This window comes from Schistosoma haematobium, chromosome 1, assembly GCF_000699445.3.
Source record: "Schistosoma haematobium chromosome 1, whole genome shotgun sequence".
NCBI lineage: Eukaryota > Metazoa > Platyhelminthes > Trematoda > Strigeidida > Schistosomatidae > Schistosoma > Schistosoma haematobium.
Genome location: NC_067196.1, coordinates 30,352,223 through 30,367,340, shown reverse-complemented (window position 1 = coordinate 30,367,340; position 15,118 = coordinate 30,352,223).

Below are 15,118 nucleotides of genomic sequence, written 5' to 3'. Positions count from 1 at the left end.
AGATAAATGAGTGTCTGTTAATGAAAATAAGGCCAATATAAGATTTCGTTGCACCACCAATAATTATCCTATCCATCAAAAGATCTTCGGTGAAGAACATTACTGGAGTTTCACACCATACGAAAGACTTTCCTGTGATCTAACGCTACGACTACACTCATACTCCTGATAGTAACGTGGTGACCATTTTAAGTGCAAAGTCTCGACAAACAAGAACGACCTGCCCTACAATCGTAATATTTTTTAACTGGCAGATTATTCTGTCTTGTCGGTCAGGACGGTAACATGAATGATTTTTCTTAGAACCGGTGCATCACTGATGTAAGACTGGTCGATGAGTGGTTATTTACTGACGTGGTTGTCCTGACTTTTATTTAATCGAACAGTGCGTTTATATTTTCTTTAAAACGTTACGGCTGACTTAATATCAGTTTGTAACACTTCAGTATGATGCAAAGTTAGTTTTCCACTGACGAAATCATCGAGAATGTAATATACTGGTACGGTAAAATTCTCATGTTCAAGACAATGAGGCAGCCAATGGGCCAGTTTTCCAACGAGGACTAACCGAATTATCACGAAAGTTTGTCCGTATAATTTGGAAACCCTTGATAAGAACAGGCGTGATCAGATAATATCGACTAAAATATTCTAAATGTTATCTCTTGTAGCGGTCGTGTCGATACGTTACCTTTTTAGACGTCTGTTTTTAGTAATGATGAACATTTTTCCATAAGAGTCCGACAACTTTGTATTAGTTATTCTCAATGTCATGATTTATGGTGTGTTATTGCCTCTAAAAGGCTCTTTTACTCCAACAGTATAAGTTTAACGGTGTCGATGGCAGAATAATTCCAAAAATCTTTTTTACAACGAAGAATATCTTTAGCGGCTTCACTATATGCCAGGACACCTAGTGAGCTTGCTTTATCTTGACAGTGTCCCGTTTTTGGAACCGAAGTGTCTATATTTACGTCTGTGATTCCAGCAAACGTTGTATCTGGTGTTGACAGTTCATGATTGGGTTTCAGGGTTTGTGAGAGTAACCGACAAAAGAAGAACGATGTTCGCCATTTTTGTCATCAACCGGACAATTGTAACAAATAGTGTTAACAAACTTGTTGATAAATTTAATTGTACGAACTATTGATTACACAGCGAAACCAATCCCTGTGTCGTGATTCTTTTATTTCTCCCGTCTTAGAAAGTCAGAATAGGTAATTGCATTGTAAATCTTTCCGTATTTGGATGTGAATATTGCAGTCACGAGTCGTTTTCTTCCCTTCACATAAATTCACCACACAATGTGTTGATATGGTATGGTTCTGATTATAAATTTGAATCTCATAAAATGCCTAAACAAACCGCACTAGATTAAATAATTCGAACAGTTTTTGACAACGTTTGTAGGTCTAAATGTAACACCAAATTAAAAATGGCTCACTTAATTTATAAACGTTCTTAATGAATATATAAGTTCATTATATTCAGATTGACAACCAATGTCTCCAGAAGCACAAACATTTCTAACTAATAAGAGATATGATGTTTCTTCACTAAAAATGATCAGTTTAATAGCGAAAATCAAACTACACACGTGGATCATCAACGTTGCTGATTTCTTTCGAATGATTAGGGACCTATTCGATTTAGACAGAAATGGTGTGATCAACAGCTAACATCAAAGTCGCACCTTGTACTCATCACCTAACGTGGATTACCTCTTCGTCGTATTAGGGCACAATGGATTCCTTGAAGACCGTACAACAAAAAGGACGTTATCACAGAAATATATAAGTTAAAGTAAGCAGAAACAAAAGCGTGACCACCGCCGCTCAGGTCAGTCCATGGCGTACGACTAACTGTTGTGCGCTGGTTGTCTTTGACCTTGACGGGGATCAACGATCTGATCGACTTTCAGTGACCCAGCAGCCGGATGATATAAAAGTCAAGTAAGGCTAAATTAAGACAATCAATGGGAGTCTATGTAACAGAGGTACAAATGGACAAGCAAAGGACAAGCTAAAGCAATGATCCTGGTGTTATTCAGACTGAACCTGAAAAGAAACAAAAAATAATACCGGATATAAATACTTAAAAGTTAAGTGCAAGATAAGGTATTTTGTTGCATAAATGTGTCAATGAACACAGACGGCAACGATGGACATTTTAGATAGAGAGGAAAAAAAGAAAACAATCATAGAGGAAAAGACACACAGAGGGATTCCATTAATTATTCACCCAGAATTGGATTCTATGGCGTAACTAAGGGTAAATGTTAGTAATAACCATGTTTTATATCAAAATCCAAACATTTCTCACGAAAATTGATAGATGAGAAGATTTGGATCAAAGTTATGTCTTATTTATCACCCCTTTTCTAAGAAACTAACTGATTCATGAGTTAGGTCACGGGTTTCAAAGATACTGCATTATAGTTGTAAGCTGTTAAAAGTGCCGTATTTCATTTCACGTTCTGTTCCGTTTAACGTGTAGACTCGTTGTTGTTTCCGATGTTTCAGCCAGACTAAACTCGCTTATTTGTAATCTATTATCACTTCTTGCATTATTCTATGTGAACTAGATTGAATATTTTGAAGTTTTCTACCATGTAAGAATAGTGATAGTTCGTCGTAATGTAGATTTACAGGTCCCAAATATCAAAAAAGACAACTTCATTATTTCGAAGTTTATTTATGGCCTTTTTAATATGTCGTGTCACTCTGCAGTTGTACTTGTCTTCGTTCCTATCCTAATTTCTCTCTTTTGTTTTTCCCAACACCAGCCTTGATTTTGTGTCCAATTCAAATATTATTCCAACCTGAGGATGGAATGGATCTGAAGAAAAGGAAGATCACGGTCATCATAAGAAAGTGTAAGTTCTGAAGGCACCTTTAACTTCTCACAAAATGGGTGTTGCTCTCATATTATCAGTTAAAAGTTTCAGAATGATTGGTGACCATTAGGATGCTTTCAAGACTTTTTCTGGTTGGTTGAATCCGAAATTTGTAACCTTGGATGGTAGCCGAGTATTTCCATCATTTATTAACTAGTGGAAGACGTATATGTCTAACAACGAAAACTTTGAAGTAGGGCCAAATCTCGTTGGTTGTACCATGCCTATCTGTAAGTGACATAACCTCCAGCATAGACCACATGGGTTAAGTCCTCTGAAATAGGGTGCTAGTGACCTGTGCTCTCAAACTGAGTACTTTTGATAGTTACTTGACGAGAATTGTGTTCTGAGAGGTGATATATATCAGTAGCCTGAAGTTCCTTATTATCCAACTTTGGACATTTCCACGAGTATATATTATCTTCATGCTCACTGAAATCCGCAGAAAATAGTAGCGAAGTTAATGTGTATATACAAACCATAGTTCTTCCGTCGGAAACCCTATTTGAAACATTTAATAGCAAATTTCCTTACTAAATCCTGATATGACAGTATTATCGAAGCAAAGATTCGAATATCGGCTGAAATCTAGGTTTATTTGTAACTTAGCTTTTACAATGTCTTCAAACAAGTTAGGCAGAAATCTCATAATTTAGGTAGCCAAATATGTCATCCATTAAACGTTTAACTTTAATTTGACCCTTAGACTGATGATCAAATTGGGAACAGCGTGAAGCACTCAATGAAGACAACTAAGTTTACGTTGTTCATAACAAAGTTAATTGCCTCGGAAACCGCTACGAAATCTCAAAAATTTCACATTGTGTCGTTTCAACATACTGTTGTTCTAATGAAACAAGAAATCCACTTATGATGTGCCTAAAAAATGTCAGTTTTTATCTATGGCTTTGCCAAGTAAAAGTTACTGTACGGTTTTGTATAATAATACGATGGGTAAGGTGCATTCTATTTCTTATATGATTTGTAACAAAATGGAGAAAATCTTGTAATCACTCGTTAATGAATTGGGAATCTTCATTTTCGAGCTATCGAAGGATAGGAGCTGACCTGAAAACTGCAAATAATTTGCTATGTACTCCAAGTCACCCTTATATGAGAATCCTACCAGGATAACACCATCGCGCTCTCCTGAGACTAACCCTCGTCAAAATACACATCAAAGAGGACCACACTTCAGTTTTCTCATACTATAACGAATTAATTAATTTATTTGCTCATTTGATTTTTGAAGTAATCAACTTTTCTAACCATTCGAATTTTCACTCTATTATTTTCGTTAGATCCTGAAGTTAAACTGCTCCAGTTTATCGACAAAAGTAGTAAAATCATGCTGACGCTTTTCAAAAGAAGAAAACAGCCAATAAATGTCATATAATGACGTAAAAACATTCACAATGGTGCATAAGATACCCAGAATAGATGAATGTAAATACAAATAAAAAGGCTGGTACACGAAAAATGCTTTTATTAACTGGATCATATAGTTAAAAAACAAAGCCATCAGAAATGTTCCTATTATTCATTGAACAATACCTTACTCACAAAGGAAGGCATGATAATTAGCAGTATTACGGTTAATTTGCCAAATGAGAAGTCCTCAAATACTGTAATTTAGTGTAGTTAAAACTAGATGACTCACCTGAAGAATTTTCAGGGTTACAGCCAGTCTCAATTCCGGGTAAAGCAGGAGGGTTGAAAACAATTTTCTAAAAATCGCGAACTGGAATAAATAAATTTAACCATTTAAACTCTGTTATCCTGATCGAAGAAAAAATTATGACACTTCTCGGTAAAAGCCGATGTTCTTCGAAAGTCACGAGGCTGATGTCCTTCCCTACAACCAGAGGAATTTTATAGGAAGATGGAATGTTCGGAGAGTATATGAAACCGTGGAGACCAATAACATAGCTGAGAAAATGAGGAGACACAAGCTGGTGGTGCTCTCAATCAGTGGAATTCATCGGACAACAGCCGGATAGCAAAGGCTAGATACAGAAGAGGTGCTACCGTACTCCTGTCACGAAGAGGAAAATGCTCTATACACTCAGGGAGTTACTCTGATGCTGTCCAAACTAGACACGTAATGCACTTATAGAATGGAAATCTCACGGATCCAGGACATTAAACTATACTTCAGAGAAGAGAAGAAGGGAATCACAATGAGTGTCGTCTAATGTTATGCACCCATCATTGATAGCAATGACAACGATAAAGATCAGTACTTCGATAGGTTGCAATCGATCATGGCGAAGTACTCAGGAACGGTCCTGATAATTCTGACGTTAGATCTAAATGCCAAAGTCGGAAAGGAATGCAACGGTTATGAAGATATCATGGATGACATGGACTGGGAGAAAATAATCGAAATGGCAAAATATTTGCAAATCAATGCGCATTTTACAAATTGGTTATAGGTGTTACAATATTCCAACATAAACACATACACAAACTACATGCATCTCACCAGACCACACCACGAAGAACTAGGTAGATCACATTGGTATCAATTAAAAATTCAGAAGAACAATGAAAGACGTGAGAACCAGGAGAAGAGCTGGCATAGCCTTTGGTCGGCACCGATCGGTGATTACCAAGATGAAACTAAAGCTAAAGATACGCCGCACAACTAGGGGAACAGCATTACAATGGTTCTATACAGCCTTCCTTCGAGATACGAACAAACTCAAAGAATTCAAGATAGCTCACAACAACAGATCCCAAACCTTACAGGGTCTACTGAAAGAAGAAGCTGCCATGGAGGACAAGTGGAAGGGTATCAATAAGCATTAACTTCAACGTGTCAGGTGGTTCTGGGCCGCAAGAAGTATCATCATAAGGAATGGATCTCTGTGACAACTTTGAACAAGATTCAAAAGAGAAAGAACAAGAAGACAGCAATTAAGAATAGCCGAACAAGAGCAGAGAAAGTCAAGGCACAAAGGTGAACACACAGAAGCAAACAAGCAAGTGAAGGAGGGCATTAGAGCCAAGAGGCAGAAATAGTTTGAAGAGCTAGTAGCTGTAGAAGAAAAAACTTTGCATTATCTGCTCAGTAAAGAATTTACTATAGACTTAGCAACAACAGCAGAAAACTCTGAAAGAGAACGAAATATGAGCGAATGTGAGAACTATAGAGGCATCACACCATTATTGGTGCCAGGAAAAGTTTTCGGCAACACGTTGCTGAAATGGATGGGCAGCATCGTCGGCAGACAATGGGGATTTGATACAGATGTGAAAGCAAGGATTGGTCAAGAAAGAGAGCATTATAATAACTGAGGAACATATGTTACTCAAGACAACTCTCAACTAACATTAAAGCCAGAATCGTCAATACGATCTTCAAGACAGTCCTACTGTATAGAGCTGAAACTTGGAGAACTACTACAACCATCATCAAAAGGTAGAAGTATTTACAAACGATTACCTAAGCAAGATATTCAGTGTCCGTTGGCCAGATACCATCAGCAACAGCCTACTAAAAGAGGACAAACCAACGTTCAGCCGAACAAGCTATTGAAAAGAGGCGATGGAGATGGATAGTCCATAAATTGCAGAAAACACTAAACTGTGTCGCGAGGCAATTGTCAAATTGGGATCATGAAGGGAATCAGAAAAGGGAAAGAACAAAGAACACACTGTGCCGGGAGTCCGAATCAGGCGTCGAGAAGATATATAGGAACCGGAAACAACCTGAAAGGATTCCCCATGACAGAGTTCGATCCAGAGTGCCGTTGCGTGACCTATGCTACTATAAAAGAGGTAACAGGCGTGAGTGAACAAGTAAGTAAAAGTAGATGGGCACAAATGAACACACTATACTTGGAATTCGTATTCAGCGCTTTACTAAGTACAACCGAATCATCAGTTGGTACATTACCACAACCACCACAGCTTAAGTGGAGATCCAAATTAATATAATCCTTTGTTCTTCTTGTGCTTAGGTTTATCTTGTGTCTATGAGACCGCATATTGGATATAGTCCTTGTAATGTCTGGACTGTACTCATTTGTAATGGAATTAACAATGGAAATTGGAACGACCCCACCTTGGTCCTTGTAATGTAGTCGGCTGTTGGACCGGCTTGCAGACTTTTCGTAGTATGTGAGGATGTTCTTGTTAAAAGAATTTCATCATTATTTTTTGCACACGGTCTGGCGATTCTGCACCGAAAGGTTTTATCTCCTCTCCTCTTTGGGTCTTTAAATTTTGCAGCAGTAATATAATTGACATTTGTTTTCAAAGTCTTGATAGACCATTCAAAATCAATGAGGAGCTCGCACTTCGGGATTGAGGATTTATAGCCTCTAATCAGTAAATTAAAACACAAAAGAATAGGAAGCTTATGACTATTAATACTAGACACAGAAACTTTAATAAGTTTATTTATAGAATCGAAATTTAATGACTCCAACTTTTCAAATGAAATGATGGACATTATACTACCAGTGTCAACAACAATATTGTGAAAAGCACTACCGAACAGATATAATTATTTCTGAATATGAAGTTTACTACTCAAAGTTGTTATTTAACATAGTATATGTGTTTAGTCGGCTTTCGGAGAACTTCAACGGAGCATTTAGATGCCCAAAAGGAGCCGAAGAGTCTTAGCCAATCAGAGCACGATGGAGCATTCCAGAATTCCAACGTGTGGTGCTACTATTGGTCAGTAGCATAATAAGTCGTTAACGGATTGGCTGAACTATGATGTTGATTTAACAGACGCTAACATCTATAAATACCCATGTTTTTCTGTAGAAAAAACGAATCTTGCGGTAAAGTATTTCTCTCATACTTTACGTCTTCTCTCTGGTGTTCAGGTTGCCGTGTAGTTTTAGCTTGCAGGTTTCCAGAATAGCTTAGGAAACGAATAAAGCGTTTCGATTCACAAGACCTATCAATATGACCGGTAGAAACGCCCAAATTTAAGAGGAACAGAATCACAAAGTTCAGTGTTACCTGCAGACAAATGAATAGTAGTTTTTACAAACCGAATGCATTTGTCCTATATTATCACACTTAAAGTGTTTGGGACGATGAAAGTCACACGAATTATGTGAGTGAAATTAATTACAGAGTAAGCATTTGCTAAACGTGTGCTCACCTTTGTGATCTGCTTTGAAATCCTTTGTTAAATCACCCCTCATATTTCCGCGAAAATTGAAATAATTATTAAACAAACGCGAGCTTGATCGACGAATAAGCTAAGAATTATTTGGGTTTTTGATTGGGATCATGAACCAATTGACTTAATGCCACCATTGACGACATGGAAGCACTGGACGGCCGTTTCGTCTTATTTTGAGACTCCTCAGCAGTGCTCGTCCACGATCCCACTCGCGGGATTCGAACACTTCGGATTACAACTAGTCGCCGAAATTGCACTTCGTGGCCTGTTTTCGTAGTTCAAGTACAAAATGCCTAACTTTCTGGTCATTTTTTGCACCATTTTATGACATTTTGATCTCTCTTTATTTAAAGCCAGTACACTTCACATCACTAAGTAGTAATGGGAATGAAATTGGTTTCTCAAGAAAAGTGTGATATTTAAAAGTATTAGAATTATTGTACGTACTAGGAATCCTTAAACTAACGCAATGAAGGCCAAGTAGAACTAAGTGAGCGCAAACAAACTTATTGTATTTAGAATTCGAAATCAGGCAGTCATCAGGTACGAAGAAATCTTTAGTTTATACAAACAGCACAACCGCCACAGCTTAAATTGGAATCTAAGTTTCTGTGATCGGTTGTGCGTCTTCCTTTCAAGTTCATTGAATATCTGTCAGACTGTGCATTGGATACAAACTTTGTGTGATCTAGAATATGCTCATTAGTATTGGAACTAACAACTGAAACTGACACGAACTCATCTGATTTTTGGAATTGTATCTGATCAACATGTCGGTTGCGTGTGCTGAAATGGTTGATATCTAGAATTCGCATCACAGATTTTCAGACACTCTTCACCACAATCCCCGTGGTTAGTCAAAGACCATTTCCACGATAATATGTATTTTCTGCAAACTCTAGACACCTCATATTCGAACGAAGAATTCTTCCTTTTATTAACTTTTATAGAGTTTCTTTCGCCACAGAATGTCAAGCATTTCTAGATTGCAGTAGAAATGCATCTACTCCCCTCTCCGGTTTATTAAATGTTGAAGCAGCAATAGAATTAATAGCAGTTTTTAATGTCCTGACAGTGGTTCCTGCCTGATAATTAGAACAAGGGTGCTAAGGAGCAGTGAACAGATGTCTGCACTCTATACCATTCAATCAGATGATGACTGTACGCAGAAAAATGAAAGCGATTATCAATCACTAACATCATAGGAACCTCTTCTCGACTAAACACATTTATTGGTGCATAGACTGTGAAGTCAGAATTTGGTGAAGTTGTGAAAAAGCTTCAGGCCTTTTTGAAAAGAATCTGTAGTGACTCACATTTATCACGAGAACACGACTGGTTTAATAAAAACAATTATTATTATAACCAACTGTACCAGTGTTTGTTTTAATGTGCTTTTGTTTAACTGTGCTAATTATAGCCATTTTGTGCTTCCATTACCTTCCATCATTGTTCCGCGGTTTTTGGTACTGTTCGCACGTACTTCTGTCTTCTGCTTCCACTTGTACCACTTCTTGGCACGATCTCGGTATTCGTTCAATACCACGAGATCGCCAACGAAATAAATCTGGTTACGCTCGATCCTCGCCTTCTGATTTGTCTGGCACGTGTTTCTGGGTAGCGGTGTCCACAGTTAATCTCAACTCGACGCCACGCTACAAATCAATGACAACAAGAACATAGCGTTTGCAAAGAAATGGACCACAATAGTCTCTATGAATTATCTCCCAAGCCTCAGACGATACTGACTGACTTTTCAACTTATGACATTTTCCATAGTTGTTTGCTGTGCGACATATATCGGCTTTGATCTCTGGCCACCAACATGTGAGCCTTGCCAAAAACATCATTTTCTCGACACCTAAATATCCACTTTAGAGATCTTCAAGGACAGATTTACGCAATGAAGTAGGAATAACAATACGATCATTTAAACACAAAAAACCATCAAAATTAGTGGATAATAGATAGAAAACCTACGTTTCAGATTAGTATTTCAACGTTTTCGTATAGTACTGGGTATACATTCAAAGTATCTGCGAGTTTCTCTGATGAGATCTGGACATCTCATGGGTCAAGGTTGCACTAATAAACAGTCTGAAGTATTAAAAGGTCTATCTTTCTGCTCCAAAACTACACCAAAAAGTGAACAGCTTGATATTAGACCATCTAGTGCAAACTGGTCATAGTGCCATATGACAATCAGGAGTATTTGAATTATAGTATGAACTAAGAATCCAAGAAATAACGCAATTGGATCATTGAGTACTAGATAAACCTGAACGAATGTACTGTATTTGGAATTCGAAATCAAGCATTCAACAAGTACATAAGCATCATTAGTTCAATCAAACACATCCGCTACAGCTTAAATTGGAGTCTAAGCGTCTATAATCGATTGTACGTTTTCTGCTTAAGTTCATCCTGTGTCTTTCCGACAGTGTATTTGACAAAGACTCTGTATTATCTAGAATGTACTCATTAATACTAGAATTAACGACGGAAATTGGAACAGACTCACCTGGTTCCTGGAATTGTATTTGGTCAGCGTGCATACTTAAGTCATTGATATCTAGAATTTGAATCATAGACTCTCCAACACTATTCTTCCCCACAAAATAATGATGGACCTTCATATCCCTAAATTATAGATGATATGGCTTCATCTAAAACATATTTCTCACATTGACTAGAGTAAACATTAGAAGTGACTTCGTGATAAGGATAAACAGCAGTTGATATGAAACCATCCGAATTGTATTCAAACTCGAGTTCATTTAGTACTTGTGCTTCGCACTGAACAAGTTTCCCGCAAGAAACAAATGCACTATGAGAACAAATAATGTTTGATAGAACATCAAGATTTGATTCTTTTGAAATAGTTTCCTCGAATTTATTAAGAATGTCATTGCACAGCAAAGGATCATTAGAAAAATCAGCATCTATCAAAACTACGTAATGTTCTTGATCATGATTAGGTTCACTCAACATATTAGGATAACGTAGTAATGTAGCGGAATTTTTTATGTCCTTATGAATGATTTTATGAAGTTTCCCGCGTTTACCACATTTGAAATTTGTACACTAAACATAGTCCAACAGTAGTTCCTTGAGAGCTATATAAGGAAGCGAAATGAGCTTTTCTGGTAAAGCCAGAGTTTTTAAAAAGCTGTATGCTTCTTTTCCGATGAATGTAAGGAAGCATGCCACAATATTAACACCATCATCATCTTCCTTGGTCATAGCCCAGATTTCAAACCTTTTTCAAATTAATACTCAAAAGCATCAAGATCTCAATGTATATACAACAATTCCATCACAGGCTTCATCGCGACGCCAATGTGATGATTAGGAGTATTTGAATTATAGTATAAAGTAAGAATCGCAGAAATAACGCAATTTGATCAAGAAGTACCAGATAAACCTGAACGAATGTACTGTATTTGGAATTCGAAATCAAGCATTCAACAAGTGCAAAGGAATCACTAGTTCATCAAAATACCATATGCCAGTATAAACCAATCATTTTCAATTATTTATCGGATCAGTAACTTTCTGCCAAAGCTTGTCAGATTAAAGTCCTGAGAACGGCTGAAGCTATAGTCATCCGGATGAAGAAACCTGACATATGGGTACAAAAGAAATATCTTCAACCGTTTTTCCTCCCCTGGCCAACCTCAAGGCCAATTAATCAATAGTAATCTTAGCTATTGAATGACACAATATAGTTTTCCACCTACGCGCTCATATAAAAACAGTCAAGATTGATAAGCGAATAATTAACAAGGTCAAAACGTGACTCAACTAGAATGAATAGAATGGGCTGTCCAGAAGCTAGAATAAGGTATATGGGCTTAACATAATAACCGACACCGTAAACGATGCACTTTATCCTTAACCTGACCATTTTTTGGTTTATTAATTCGGATGTACAATTGTAGAACCTGAAGAGAATTTATCAAAAAGAATATTCTTCCTTTAAATATTAGTCTTTTATTATGATGGGGATATTTATACGATTAAAATTGTAATATTTGCTTGAACAACATGGGACAACTCCATGTAATGTCTTGGTGACGTATTTCGTCACGAATCAGTATCAACTAGAAAATCACTAAAAGGTGCAAAACTCTGGACAACTACTCGGTTTTAATTGAGAATGTCTTAGCAGCGTAGATCTAGGATTTCATTTGACACTGAAGTCCTTATTGTAATCTATTTTCCACCAATACAATCTTTTAAAGTGGTAAAACGGCTATTCAGTCCTTCTAGATTTTGAATGGCTGTCTAACGTAGATCGGTTTGCAATATTAATCAAATTCAACAATCCCCACCGTCATATTCTGACTATTCTTTTTCGACCGCATATTGTTGCTATGTTCCCATTTTTAAAGCAGACAAATCATAGCATCTAGCTAAATTTGTAATCCATACCATAAATTTTCTGGATCTCATCAATGTATTCAGCGCTCCTAGATGAATAAGTCATTCGAATAGTAATAAAAACCATTCTTTGATGGATTCTGGTTCGCGTTAGTTGGCCGTTGTAGATAGAGACAACACTTCCTTTTCAACTATAGTTATTTCTTAGGCCGACAAAGTATCAATGAAATAAATGACACACCTTTACAGTGGTAAATTTTATGATTTATCTACTGTAATTCTTAAAATCTATGTCAAATCCTCAGGGAAATAACTGTGTCTCAAATAAATGTCCTAACCTATTCTTTTAAGAGTCTACTAAAAATTCGACCTATAGTTTCTTGAATATCTATATATCTATTTATTTTCAGTACAATTTTATGGAATTTTTAAATTTGATCTTGTTAAACAATGGTAAGTAATTACTCGAAAACTACTCAATGTTCTTGCTTTCATGTGCTTAGTCAATCAGTTTCAATTCTCGAAAAACATTATATATCGTTACAAACTTTTTTATTCCTTTTACTTTGAATGTATACAAGGTTAGTCTTATTTTACAATTCAGAATTCTGGAAAATTCACTCTTAAAATGATCGTTGTTCGATAGGTATTCATGTTAAACTTAATCTACAAGACAGATACTCAAAATATTACAAGATATTCAATCACGATAGAGTTAATTTGTTATTCAAGTTAGAAAGGCAGTAAGACATTAAAAGCAACATAATAATTTATATCTCATACTTTCAAGAGAAGTGATGTCAATCATCTGTATTTTCATAAAAATATCCGATCACATAATTATTGAAGTTATAATTCTTAGATTGGTATGGATACCACCATAAAATCCATTTCATATCTTCTAGTTACTTATCTTATATTCGTTTTCATTATATAATTTCTACTCTGTTGGTTCAAAGGTAATATATACATAAAATAAACGAACTACTCTATGAGTTGCCGTATTACCTAGAAATTTAGAAATTGTCAATCATATTTACAACCAATGTGTTGCACACGGTTTAACAGGAATGACTATTTATGGTAAATCGGTTTCACTACAATTTATAAGTAGGAATAACTAAATTCTAAACACTAATAAATCAATACTAATTATTATCACGAAATCTAGCTAATCCTTCAGTACAATGTTACGAGCATACTAATCATTAAGCTTTGTTGTGGTAAGTTATGTTTATAAACGTTTTGTTAAGTGACCTAATGAGGACACTGAATGAATTGTAAACTTTTAAAAATTAAGAGAGAATAACAAGTCAGGTTCCTATGGTGATAGTAACCATCGATATTTCTTAACTTATTGTTCTGATTGAAAATAAAGCTAACTAATAATATTGCTAAATAGGGCTTATGGAAACTATTGAATTTTATGGGTTCCATCAAGAACTGATCTTATTTAAGCAACCATCGAAAACCAGGAAGCTGTGCACAGCTATTTTGTTCTAATATAAGACCTTGTCGAGTACGAAGTAGTTGCCTAGCAATTGTAATAAAAGATGATTATCCGATACCGTGATTTGGATAAAGTTAAATGTACAAAACATTGGATATTATCTAAGCGGTTTCAAAGTTAACGGCTCCCCGATTGACATGAATGTCTTAGACTCGGTTTCCATTGGAATTGTGAATACGCACTGCTGTAAAGTTCCTTTCTAGAAAGAAACAGACACCCACTGTCCTCTAGTTTTCAATTGTTGTTCAACTAAGATCAATTTCTGATGTTTACCAAAATCGTTGCAAGAACTTGTTCTAAACAGTTTTTGACATCTCATCCCTTTTAGGCATTCATAAAACAATAATATAATTTATCCAATTCTTTCCACGAGTTTTTTCTCGCTTGAAGATCCTCATTGAATAAAGAAATACCTGAAATTACAATTATTCACAAGAAATAAGCTATCCAAAGTATTAGGTATTTAATATGGAAGGAGCTGGAAAGGATTGCCCATGACAGGGTTGGATGGAGAATGATGAAGAGCGGCCTATGCTCCTTCACGAGGAGTAACAGGCGTAAGTAAGTAATATGGATCAAAATATTTTAAACGATAGTATTTTATTTTTGTATCTAGTCTCAATAAAAGTAGTTCGGTCAAGTTCATTACCATAGTGATACGTACTGCTAAGTTTACTTGTATTGCCATTCTTCTCGTTGCAATTATTTTGTGTATTACTGCAATTAGTAGAAAATGATGGGTTAAGCATTTTGAAATTCTCACTAAACAATTTGTTTGAGTGAATACATTCAAACTGTTAATAGATCATCAAGTTCTAAAGCTCACCAACAAATACCATTATATATTCAAATAAAAGCTTTTATATGCAATATACAATATATATTTTTAAAGCAGAATGACCCATTGTGTAGCATTAAAATGTATTGAGCCATTTATTAAGATATCTCAATTCTTACAAAGCAGTTGTGACAGCTACATGCTAAGCAAAATCTCTGAATAAATCTAATGAAATTATTTGACTATATAAAGTAAAACCAAAACATTGTACATAAAGAAATTCATTTGAAATAGGATGCTGCTCCGCGTCACTGATTCCACTTGATCAATTTTCTAATCAAAATTTTACGTGAATTTTAGCATAACATACAGGATAGGCTATTGATATCGACTTACTAG